Raw genomic sequence first — 10920 nt, 5'->3', positions numbered from 1 at the left:
CAAACTGCTGCCCAGTCGTTCTCACTTCATATGCTGGCTGGGTAATGCTCCAAATGCCTCCATCTAGGTTTCAACAGTATGTGAACTGAGAACTTTCAAATGTACAAATTGGATTACGAAAGGCAGAGGAACCAGAGATCAAATTGCCAACATTCATTGGATCATAGAAAAAGCAGGGAGTTCCAGAAAATGACCGACTTCTGCTTCATTCACTATGCTAAAGCATTTGACTGTGGGGGTCACAGAAATTGCGGAAAATTCTTAAAGAGGTGGGTATACTAGACCACTTTACCTGGCTCCTGAGAAACCTGTATGCAGGTCACGAAGTAACAGAATCAGACAGGAACAATGGAGTTGTTCAGAATTGGTAACGGAGTAGGTCAAGGCTGTCTTGTTGTCACGCCACTTATTTAACTTACATGCACAGTATATCACGCAAAATGTCAGACTGGATGAAGCGCAAAGTGGAATCGAAATTGCTGGGAGAAGCATAAATAAACTCAGACATGCCCATGACAGAACGCAGACGAGGGATTAGAGCTCTTTGCTGAGATGAAAGTGGAGATTTAAAACGTTGACTTACACCTCTACATGCAATAAATTCAGAGCCTGTCATCCAGTCCCACCTCTTGATAGCAAATAAATCAGGACACAATGGAAACTGTGAAAGAGTTTTATTTTCATGAGTTCCAAAACTACTGTATGTATTTGAAAGAGGATAGTTGCGGAAGCACTTGTGCATTAATCAGCACTGAAAGAACGGATGTGTGTATTAACCCAGAGCAGTTAAGAAAGCACTGTAGTATGTCACAGCACTGATAGAATAAATGGCGAAAAAACAGGTGTTGAGTTTCACCTCTGGGGATCAAACAAGCGCCTACTAAATGCCACAAGTTACGGCCCTGAAACCTTGGCTAATGATAAAATGCTGGGAATGTTCAACTGATGTGGACTAGTAAGCACTTGAAGCATATCACTGTACTGAATATTGGATGATGATACACTAATGAGTATGTTTTTCAGGAGAAGATGAAGCACATGAAGCATATTACAGCACTGAAGCACTGAAGGGTGGTAAACTCCAAGGAGTGACGGGCCAGGATTGACAAAGGAGCATACGCAGTGATTCACAGTACTGAGATACAGATGTTGGAAAACTATTGAGTATTTGACACCAGGTGGACAAAGAAGCATTCGGAGCATGTCCTCTGTCAAGGCACTGAGCACTGCATGGTGATAAACTACAGAGTGTGTTTTTGCAGAGAGTGGATGAATAGGCACTTGAATCACGTCATAGCACTGAAACACTGACTTTAGTAAAGTACCGGATGTATTTTTCCAGTCTGGATGATACAGCAGTTTGTGTCACAGCTTGGAAGTGCTGGATGGTGATAAACGGCTGGTGTGTTTGATAAAGATGCACTTGAACTTGTGACAGCAGTGAAAAGCAGCAAGGGATAAGCTGGTGAGGCTATTTTACCTGGGGTGGAGAAAGATGTGGCTGAACCTCCTCTCTGAAGTGTGGATAATAAGCGACTTAGTATGTTTGACCTGGGGTGGATGGAGAAACACTGAAAGCATGTCACAGCAGTGCAACACTGGAGGGAGATACACAACAGGATGTGTTTGACCCAGGGTGCATGAAGAATAACTCGAGGTGTCACTGCACTGAAACAGTAGACGATGATAATCTACTGGACACGTTCAGCCAGTAATCAACGAAGAAGCACATGGAATGGCACTACATTGTGATAAACACCTGCTTGTATTTGACCAGTGTGGATGAAGAAGTTCCTGAAGCATGTCCAATCTTTGCAACCCTGGATGCTGATATGTTCCCATCAAGCAATGTGTCTCTTTCATATGAGGCGTAAAAGCAGGCACTTAGAGCATGTCACAGGGCCTCTCCTGGTGGTCCAGCGGTTAAGCATCCACCTTGTAGTGTAGGGGATGAAGGTTCAATCCCCGATTGGGAAAGGAACATCCCATATGCTACAGAGTAAGTAAACCTGCATAGCTGCAAATACTGAAGTTATCACACTCCCGAGACTTCATGCCATGGTTAGAGTTGGCTTGTCTCAAGGACTATCTTACGTGACACAACTGAGACCCAGCACAGCCAACTACATAAATGAAGAAGAATCACGTCTCAGGTGAAACACTGGTGACAAACTGCTGAGTATGCTTTACCTGGAGGAAATGAAGAAACGCTTGAATCATCTCTCTGCACTGAAACATGGGATAGTGATAAGCTACTGGGTACGTTTGACATGGGGTGCATGAAGAAGACTTGTGGGATGTTCCGCAGTTAAGACATTGGATGATGATAATCTACTGAGTGTGTTAGACCTGGAGTGGATAGAAGCCCGTCACAAAATGAAACACTAAGGGTGGTAAACTACTGTTGTGTTTAACTAGGGGAGGATGAAGAAACACTGAACCTGTCACAGCACTGAATACTAGATATGTTTGTCCCGGAGTGAGTTGAACAAGCACTCGAAACAGGTTACAGGACTGAGAGAAACACTGGATGGTGGTAAGCGACACAGAGTGATGACCAGAGATGAAGAAGCAATGGGAACATGTCATGACAGCGAAACACTAGCTGATGATGAACAGTATTATCAGTGGCAAGATGCCTGCTCCAGAGTTCCGGTTCAAGACGCAGCATGCTTGCACTAGAATGCGGGCTTAGTAAGTTTGTGATGCCCCCCCTAAAGTGCAAATTCAGCAGTTACCACAGCCTACCCTGGATCGTGATGTCAGAAGGGGTAAAAGGAGAGCTGGAGGCGGCAAGCTCAGAATGTGCACGACGTGCACTAGAATGAGGGCTCCTTGGTGGCTGATGCGTGCATTAGATTGCAAGTTCAGAAGTTGTGACATGGGTATCCCATATCACCCATGTTGTAAAACCTCACACTGGTCTTCTATTTTTTACATATGGTACCGTACCCATTTAAGTGCGCTTTTCTCAAGGCATCCCGCCTTCACCTTCTCCCACTGAGTCAAACGTCTGTTCTTGAGATCCTTGTCTCTTCTCCTTGCCTGTGTAGAGCCCATCTTTCTAAATTCCACATCTGTGCATTAATATACAGTTTTGTCTCTCTCTTTCTTAGTTCCTTCATTCTGTGTAATAGGTTTCGTGCTCTTCCCACTCATTAGAACTGACTCAAATGCATGACTTCTTATACCTGAGTAATACTTCATATGTATATGTAGCAAAACTTCCTTAACCATTCATCTGCTGATGGACCTCGTGGTCACTTTCACATCCGTGGTATTGCAAACAGTGCTTCAATAAACGTTGGAGTACTGTTTCTTACCATTCTCGTTTCCTTGAAGTTCATGCCTAAGAGCGGGATCGCTGGGTCATATGGTATTTCTCTTTCCAACTTTCTAAGGAGTCTCCATAATGGTTGTACCAGTTTGCATTCCCATCCACAGTGTAAAAAGGTTCCCTTTTCTCCACACCCTCTCCAGCAGTTATATTGTAGACATTTTAATGATGGCCAATCTGACCAGTGTGAAATGATACCTCAATGTGGTTTTGATTTGCATTTCTCTTATAATGAGTGATGCTGAGCAACGTTTCTGTGTCTCTTAGTAATCTGTGTATCTTCTTTGCAGAGGGCTTTTACCTATGTTTTGATTGGTGGTTTGTTTTGCTGAGTAGTATTTGTAGCTGAGTATTGAGATGCGTGAGCACCTTGCATATTTTGGAGACAACTTTTTTGTTAGCTTTTCAGTTGCTATTCAGTTCAGTTCAGTTCAGTCGCTCAGTCGTGTCCGTCTCTTTGCGACGCTGTGAATGGCAGCAACCCAGGCCTCCCTGTCCATCGCCAACTCCCGGAGTTCACTCAGAGTTGCTCTTATTTTCTCCCAATTCTGAAGCTACATATTCACCTTAATTATAGTTTCCTTCAATGTACAAATCTATACAGTTTAATTAGGTTCCTTTTTTCAAACATTTTTATTTCCTTTAGGCAATGGGCCACAGAGGACCTTGCTGTGACTTATTTTGTGGTGGTTATACCTATATTGTACTCTGAGGGTGGTATATTTTCTGGTCTTACTTTTCCACCTGTAATCCATTTTGAGTTTATTTTTGAACATGATGTTAGATAGCGTTCTAGCTTCTACACAGAGCTCTCCACTTTTCCCATAACACTTTTTTGAAGAAAATGTCTTTTTCTGTTGCGCATTTTTGCCTGCATCGTCAAAGATAATGGGGGCAGGAATCTATCATTGGACTTCATATTTGTTTTCCATTGGTCTATATTTCTATATTTGTGCAAGTTTCATACTCTCTTGATATCTTCGTAGTGTAGTCTGAAGCTAGAAAATTTGACTCCTCTCGTTCCATTCTTCTTTCTCAAAACTGCTTTGGCTCTTCGAGGTCTTATGTGTTTCCATGCAAATCATAAAATAATTTGTTCTAGTTTATGAAAAATACTGTCGGTAGTTTGAGAGGTATTGTATTGAATCTATTGATTGTTTTGGCTGGTATATTGATTTTAACTCTATCAGTTAGTCCAATCCAAGAACATGATATCTGTCTCCATCTATATATGTTTTGATTTCTTTCCTCAGTGCTTTCTTTCATCCTTCTGGGAAAGTGAAAGTTGCTCAGTCACGTCTGACTCTTAGCAATCCCGTGGGCTATACAGTGTATGGAATTTGAAATTCTCCACGGCAGAATACTGGAATGGGTAGCTTTCCCTTCTCCAGAGGATCTTCCCAACCCAGTCCTCAAATGCAGGTCTCACACATTGCAGGAGGATTTGTCACCAGCTGGGGCCACAAGGGAAGCCCAAGAACACCATAGTGCCTAGCCTATCCCTTCTTCAGGGGGTCTTCGTGACCCAGGAACCAAACAGGAGTCTCCTGCATTGCAGGCAGCTTCTTTACCAATTGAGCCATCGGGGACGTCCTTTGTCTCTTTATGCAAACTTATTTCTAGTTGTTTTATTCCTTTCATTGCAATGGGGAACAGGATTGTTCCTTCATTTCTCTTTCTGATTTTTCATTGTGAATGTGTAGGACTATAAGGGTTTCTGTGTATTAGTTTTATACCCTGCACGTTTACTGTATTCATTGATAAACTCCAGGAATTTTCTGGTGGCATCTCTTGGGTTTTCTTTGTAAAGGGTAATAGCATGTGCAAATAGACAGTTATACCTCTTCTTTTCAAATGAGGATTCTGTTCATATCTTTTTCTTCTTTGAAAACTGTGGCTAGAATTCCCAGAACGAGTACTGATGAGTGTGGGCACATTGTCTTCGTGCTGACTTTTAAGGAAATTTTTTCAGCTTTTCATTATTGACAATAATGTTTACAATGGTTTTGTCATATTTGGCTTTCATTATGTTGAGGTATGTTCCACCTATGACTACTTTGGCAGAGGTTTGTTTGTTTGTTTGTTTTTTCATAAAAGTTTTGGATTTTGTTGAATTCAAATGTGAATTTTGGTGGTTTTAGCCTCCAAATTTTTTGTGTTTCCTCTAGTTGTTGTTGTTGTTGTCGTTTTCCTGTGGTTGATATCTGATCGAACGACATTGTGATCAGAAATTATGCTTGCAAATAGTATAATATCTTGAAGTTTATTAAGGTTAGATGTGATCTAACCTTGGGTGTGATCTGTCCTAAGATAATGTTCCATTTGCACGTGAGAAAAAGGAGAAAAAAAGGAGAAACAGGTGAAATCTGTTCTTTGGCGGTGGGATGACCTGTAGATATCAATTAGCTCAAACTGGTCTAATGTATCTTCTAAAACCTGAGTTTCCCTTATTTCATTTTCTGTCTGGATGATCTGTTCATGTTATGAGTGAAGTATTAAAATCACCCAATACTATTGGTTAGTGTCTATTTCTGCTCTACTAGTTGTTGGCATTTGCCTCTTGTATTGAGGTGCTCCTACATTGGGTGCATGTAGCTTCTTCTTGGATTGATGCCTTGAATGTTCTGTAATGCAACTTTCTTTGTCTCCTATAGTGGTCTTTAGGTAAAGTCCATTTATCTGATATGAATATCGCTCCTCCCACTTTTGCTCTCCATTTTCACAACATAGCTTTTTCCTGGCCATCACTTTCAGGCTGCATGTGTCCCTAGGTATGAGGTGGTTTTCTTGCAGACAGTATATTCTTGTATGCATTCACCCAGTCTTTGCCTTTTCGTTGGAGCATTTAGCCCATTTCTGTTTAAGGTAGTTGTTGATAAGTATGATCTTCTTACCATTTACTATATATTTTGTGGCTTTGTTTTTATAAGCTTTTCTGTTTCCTATCTAGAAAAGATCCTTCAGCATTTGCTGAAGTGCTGGTTTGGTGGTTCTGAACACTAACTGCTTTTGTTTGTCTGTAAAGCTCTTGTTTTGTCTTTTGAATGAGAATACTATCCTTGTTCGATAGAGTAATTTTGGCTTTAGGCTTTTGCCTCTCAGCACTTTAGGTACATCCTGCCATTCCCTTCTAAGCTGAGGAGTTTCTATAGTAAGATCAGCTGTTATCCTTATGGGGATTCCCTTCTATGTTATTTGTTGTGATTCCTTTGTTACCTTGAATATTTGTTCATTCTGTATATTTATTTGTTTGTTTTCATTTTGATTAATGTGTGTTTTGACATGTTGTGTCTTGATTTTACCCCTGTGGGACACACTGGGATTTTTCATCTTAGGTGTCTTTTTTTTTATTTTTTTTTTCCCATTTCAGGGATGTTTTTAACTATTTCCTCCTCAAATATTTTCTCATGCCCTTTCCTTTTGTCTTCTTTCTCTGAGAAACCTATGATTTAAATATGGGGGCATTTAACATTGTCCCATAGGTCTCTGTGATTGTCTTCATTTCTCTCTTTCTTTTTTTTTTCCTGCTCTGCTTCATTTATTTCCCATATCCGATCTTCCAGCTCACTTAGTCTTTCTTCTGCCTCAGTTACAGTACTGTTCCTGTTGTCCAGAGTGATTTCTATCTCAGTTATTTCATTGTTCATTATTGATTGACTACTCATGATTTCTTCCAGGTCCATTTAAAACATCCCTTTCATCTTCTCAATCCATGCCTGAAGTCTATTTATCTGTCGATCCATTTGTTTCCAAGACATTGACTATTATTGTGCTGAACTGTTTTTCCTGTAGACTTCCTACCTCCTCCTCTTTCACTGCTTTGTTGATTTTCATTGTATTCCTTCATCTGCTGGATATGTCTCTGCCTTTTCATGTTGTTTCGATGACTGTCTTTGAGGTCTATTTTCTGCACACCGGAGGGCCATCATTGCTATTAATTGGGTGGTCTCCTCCAAGTGAATGTGGTGGGACCAGTGGCTTGTGTAAGTTTTCTTGTTGAGGGAACTTTTTGTTGTTGTTGTTAAAGAGGATGGCTGTTGATCTCACTTGTTCTGAGAGTCCATGCAGTGTCCATTAGGGACTTAGAAGGCTCTATTACGGCTTCGATTCCAGATGAGCTACTTCAAATCCTCGAAGACGATGCTGTGAAAGTGATGTACTCAATAAGACAAGAAATTTGAAAATCTCAGCTGTGGCTCAGTTGGAAATGGTCAGTTGTCATTCCAGTCTCGAAAAAGGCAATGCCAACGAATGCTCAAACTACCATGCAATTTTACTCATCTCACATGCTAACAAAGAAATGCTCAAAATTCTCCAAGCCAGGCTTCAGCAATATGTGAACCATGAACTTCCAGATATTCAATCTTGTTTTAGAAAATACAGAGGAACCAAAAATCAAATTCCCAACATCTGCTGGATCTTCACAAAAAAGCAAGCAAGTTCCAGAAAAACATCTAGTTCTGCTTTATTGAGTATGCCAAAGCCTTTGAGTGTACGGATCAAAATAAACTGTGGAAAATTCTGAAAGAGACGGTAGTACCACACCACCAGATCTGCCTCTTGAGAAGCCTGTATACAGTTCAGGAAGCAACAGTTAGAACTGGACATTGAATAACAGACTGGTTCCAAATAGGAAAACCAGCACCTCAAGGGTATATATTGTCACTCTGCTTATTTAACTTCTATGCAGAGAAATGTGTGGTTGGAAGAAATGCAAACGGGAATCAAGACTGCGAGGAGAAATGTCAAAAACTTCAGATATGTAGATGACACCCCCCTTATGGCAGAAACTAAAGAGGAACTGAAGAGTCTCTTGATGAAAGTGAAAGAGGAAAGTGAAGAAGTAGGCTTAAAGCTCTAAATAAGGAAACCTGAGATGGCATCCTGTCCCATCAGTTCATGACAAATGGATGGGAAAACAGTGGAAATGGTGGCAGACTGTTTTTTTTTTTTTTTTGGGGGGGGGGAGGCTCCAAAATCACTGAAGATAGTGACTGCAGCCATGAAATGAAAAGACGCTTACTCTTCCTAGACAGCAAAAAACAAGACCAGAGGCTGACTGCAGCTCAGATCATGAAATCTGTATTGCCAAATTCAGACTTAAATTGAAGAAAGCAGGAACAAACCACTAAACCATTCAGGAATGACCTATCTCAAATCCCTTATGATTACACAGTGTAAGTGAGAAATACATGTAAGGGACTAGATCTGATAGAATGCCTGATGAACTATGGACGGAGGTTCATGACATTGTATAGGAGACAGGGATCAAGACCATTCCCAAGAAAAAAGACACGCAAAAAGGCAAAATGGCTGCCGGAGGAGGCCTTACAATTAGCTGTGAAATGAAGAGAAATGAAGCCAAAGGTGAGGAGGAAAGTTATAGCCATCTGAACACAGAGTTCCAAGGAGAGAGAAGAAAGCCTTCCTCGGTGATCAGTGCCAAGAAATAAAGCAAAGCAATAAAGCAAAGCAATAGAATGGGGAAGACTAAAGATTTCTTCAAGAAAACCGGAGATACCAAGGGGGCATTTCATGCAAAGATGGGCACTACTAGGGACATAAATGGTACGGACCTAACAGAAGCAATAGGTATTAAGACGAGGTGGCAAAGAATACACAGAAGAACTGTACATCAAAGATCTTCACAACCCAAATAATCATGACGATGTGATCACTCACCTACATCCAGATACTTGGAATGTGAAGTCAAGTGGGCCTTAAGAAGCATCACTATGAACAAAGTGAGTGGAAGTGATAGAATTCCAGTTGAGCTATTTGAAATCCTAAACGATTATGCTGCGGAAGTGCTTCACTCAATATGTCAGCAAAATTAAAAAACTAAGCAGCGGCTCAGGACTGGGAAAGGTCAGTTTTCATTCCAATCCCAAACAAAGGCAATGCCAAAGAATGCTCAAACTACTGCACAATTGCACTCATCTCACACGCTAGTAGAGTAATGCACAAAAATATCCAAGCCAAGCTTCAGCAATACATGAACCATAAACTTCCAGATGTTCAAGCTGGTTTTGGACAAGTCAGAGGAACCAGAGATCAAATGAGTGTATGCACCACTACTTCTGATGATGCATGCAGCAACTACTGAGGTTGAAATCACGAGTTTGCATTCTGCTTTTACTAAGAATTGAATTAGGACAGGTGCACTACTTAGCTTGCACTCTGGCACATACATTACAACTCTAGAGCATAAGTATCACAACCACGTGCGTCTGCACTCCGGACCTGGCATGCGGCAACGACTGAAAATGCAAGAAGCTTTTCACAGTTACTGACCCCTGATTTGAAACCACTGCTGCTGCTGCTGCTAAGTCACTTCAGTCGTGTTCGACTCTGTGTGGCCACATAGATTACCAGCCCACCAGGCTCCCCTGTCCCTGGGATTCTTGGGGCAAGAATACTGGAGTGCGTTGCCACTTCCTTCTCCAATGCATGCATGCATGCTATGTCGCTTTAGTCTTATCCGACTCCGTGCGAACCTATGGACAGTAGCCCACGACGCCCCTCTGTCTACGGGATTCTCCAGGCAAGAATATTGGGGTGAGTTGCCATTTCCTTCTCTTATGTCAAACCATACATGCTACAAACACTGAGCTTGCCCTCTGGAATATGCGCTTGTTGATACTGAGGCTGCTATCTAGAGAACGCTCGCAGGAGCTACTTAGTTTCCAATCTGGATCACCCTTTCTGCCACTATTGAGACTATTAACAAGCTTTAGAACAAGTGCATTGCTGTCACTGAGACTGCACAGTAGAGCATACATCCCATCACTCCTAAACCCGGGTTCTTTAGGATATGGCCTACCACTACTGAGCCTGTCCCTAAAACATGCCTGTTGTAAACTCACATACACTTTTGGTGTATTACGCTCTGGATTCGGCATCCCTGCACTACTGAAATTGCCTTCCAGAACAAGAGTTCATCACCGGCTGAACTTTCACTCTGAAGCATGAACATCACAATCATTAGCTTGTTGCTTTATAGGTAAGTCAGGCCACTACTCAACCTGCACTGTAGTTCAGGTGTGCCTAAATAGTTACTGAACTTGCACTCTGAAGTTTCCTTCTGGACACAACTGAGCCAGAACTCCTGTAGACAGAGTGATTTTAAACACTGGAGGACATGATACGCCTCTCCTGAGCATGAACTCAGGTGCAGGCATCCGGGCTCTGCTGAGAACATGCTCTAGTTGCACACATGCCAAAGTAACTGAACGTGCAGCTGGGGGTACAGATCTCATGAATACAGAGTGAGCACATTTCATCATGGGTTTTGCGCTTCTGAGGTTTACTCAGAAGCATATCTTCCATCGTGACTGCGTGTGCCTTCAAGAGCCAATGTTCTGACACTACGGAGACTGTGCTGTAGAGTAAGAATGCCTGAACTACACAACTGCACACTGAATCATGCATCCCAGCAGTATAAATCCTAGCACTGCAGCACACTTGTCACTTCTGAGTCCTTACACTAAGCAGGCATGGCACAGCTAGTGAGCATGTGGTCTAGAGCATATGTGTGGCCATTACTAATTTCAGACTCGGAAGCCTGTGTCTTGCCACTTGTA

This window comes from Ovis aries, chromosome Y, assembly GCF_016772045.2.
Source record: "Ovis aries strain OAR_USU_Benz2616 breed Rambouillet chromosome Y, ARS-UI_Ramb_v3.0, whole genome shotgun sequence".
Lineage (NCBI taxonomy): Eukaryota > Metazoa > Chordata > Mammalia > Artiodactyla > Bovidae > Ovis > Ovis aries.
The sequence above is the reverse complement of the archived record's forward strand: the minus strand, read 5'-3'. Positions refer to the sequence as shown.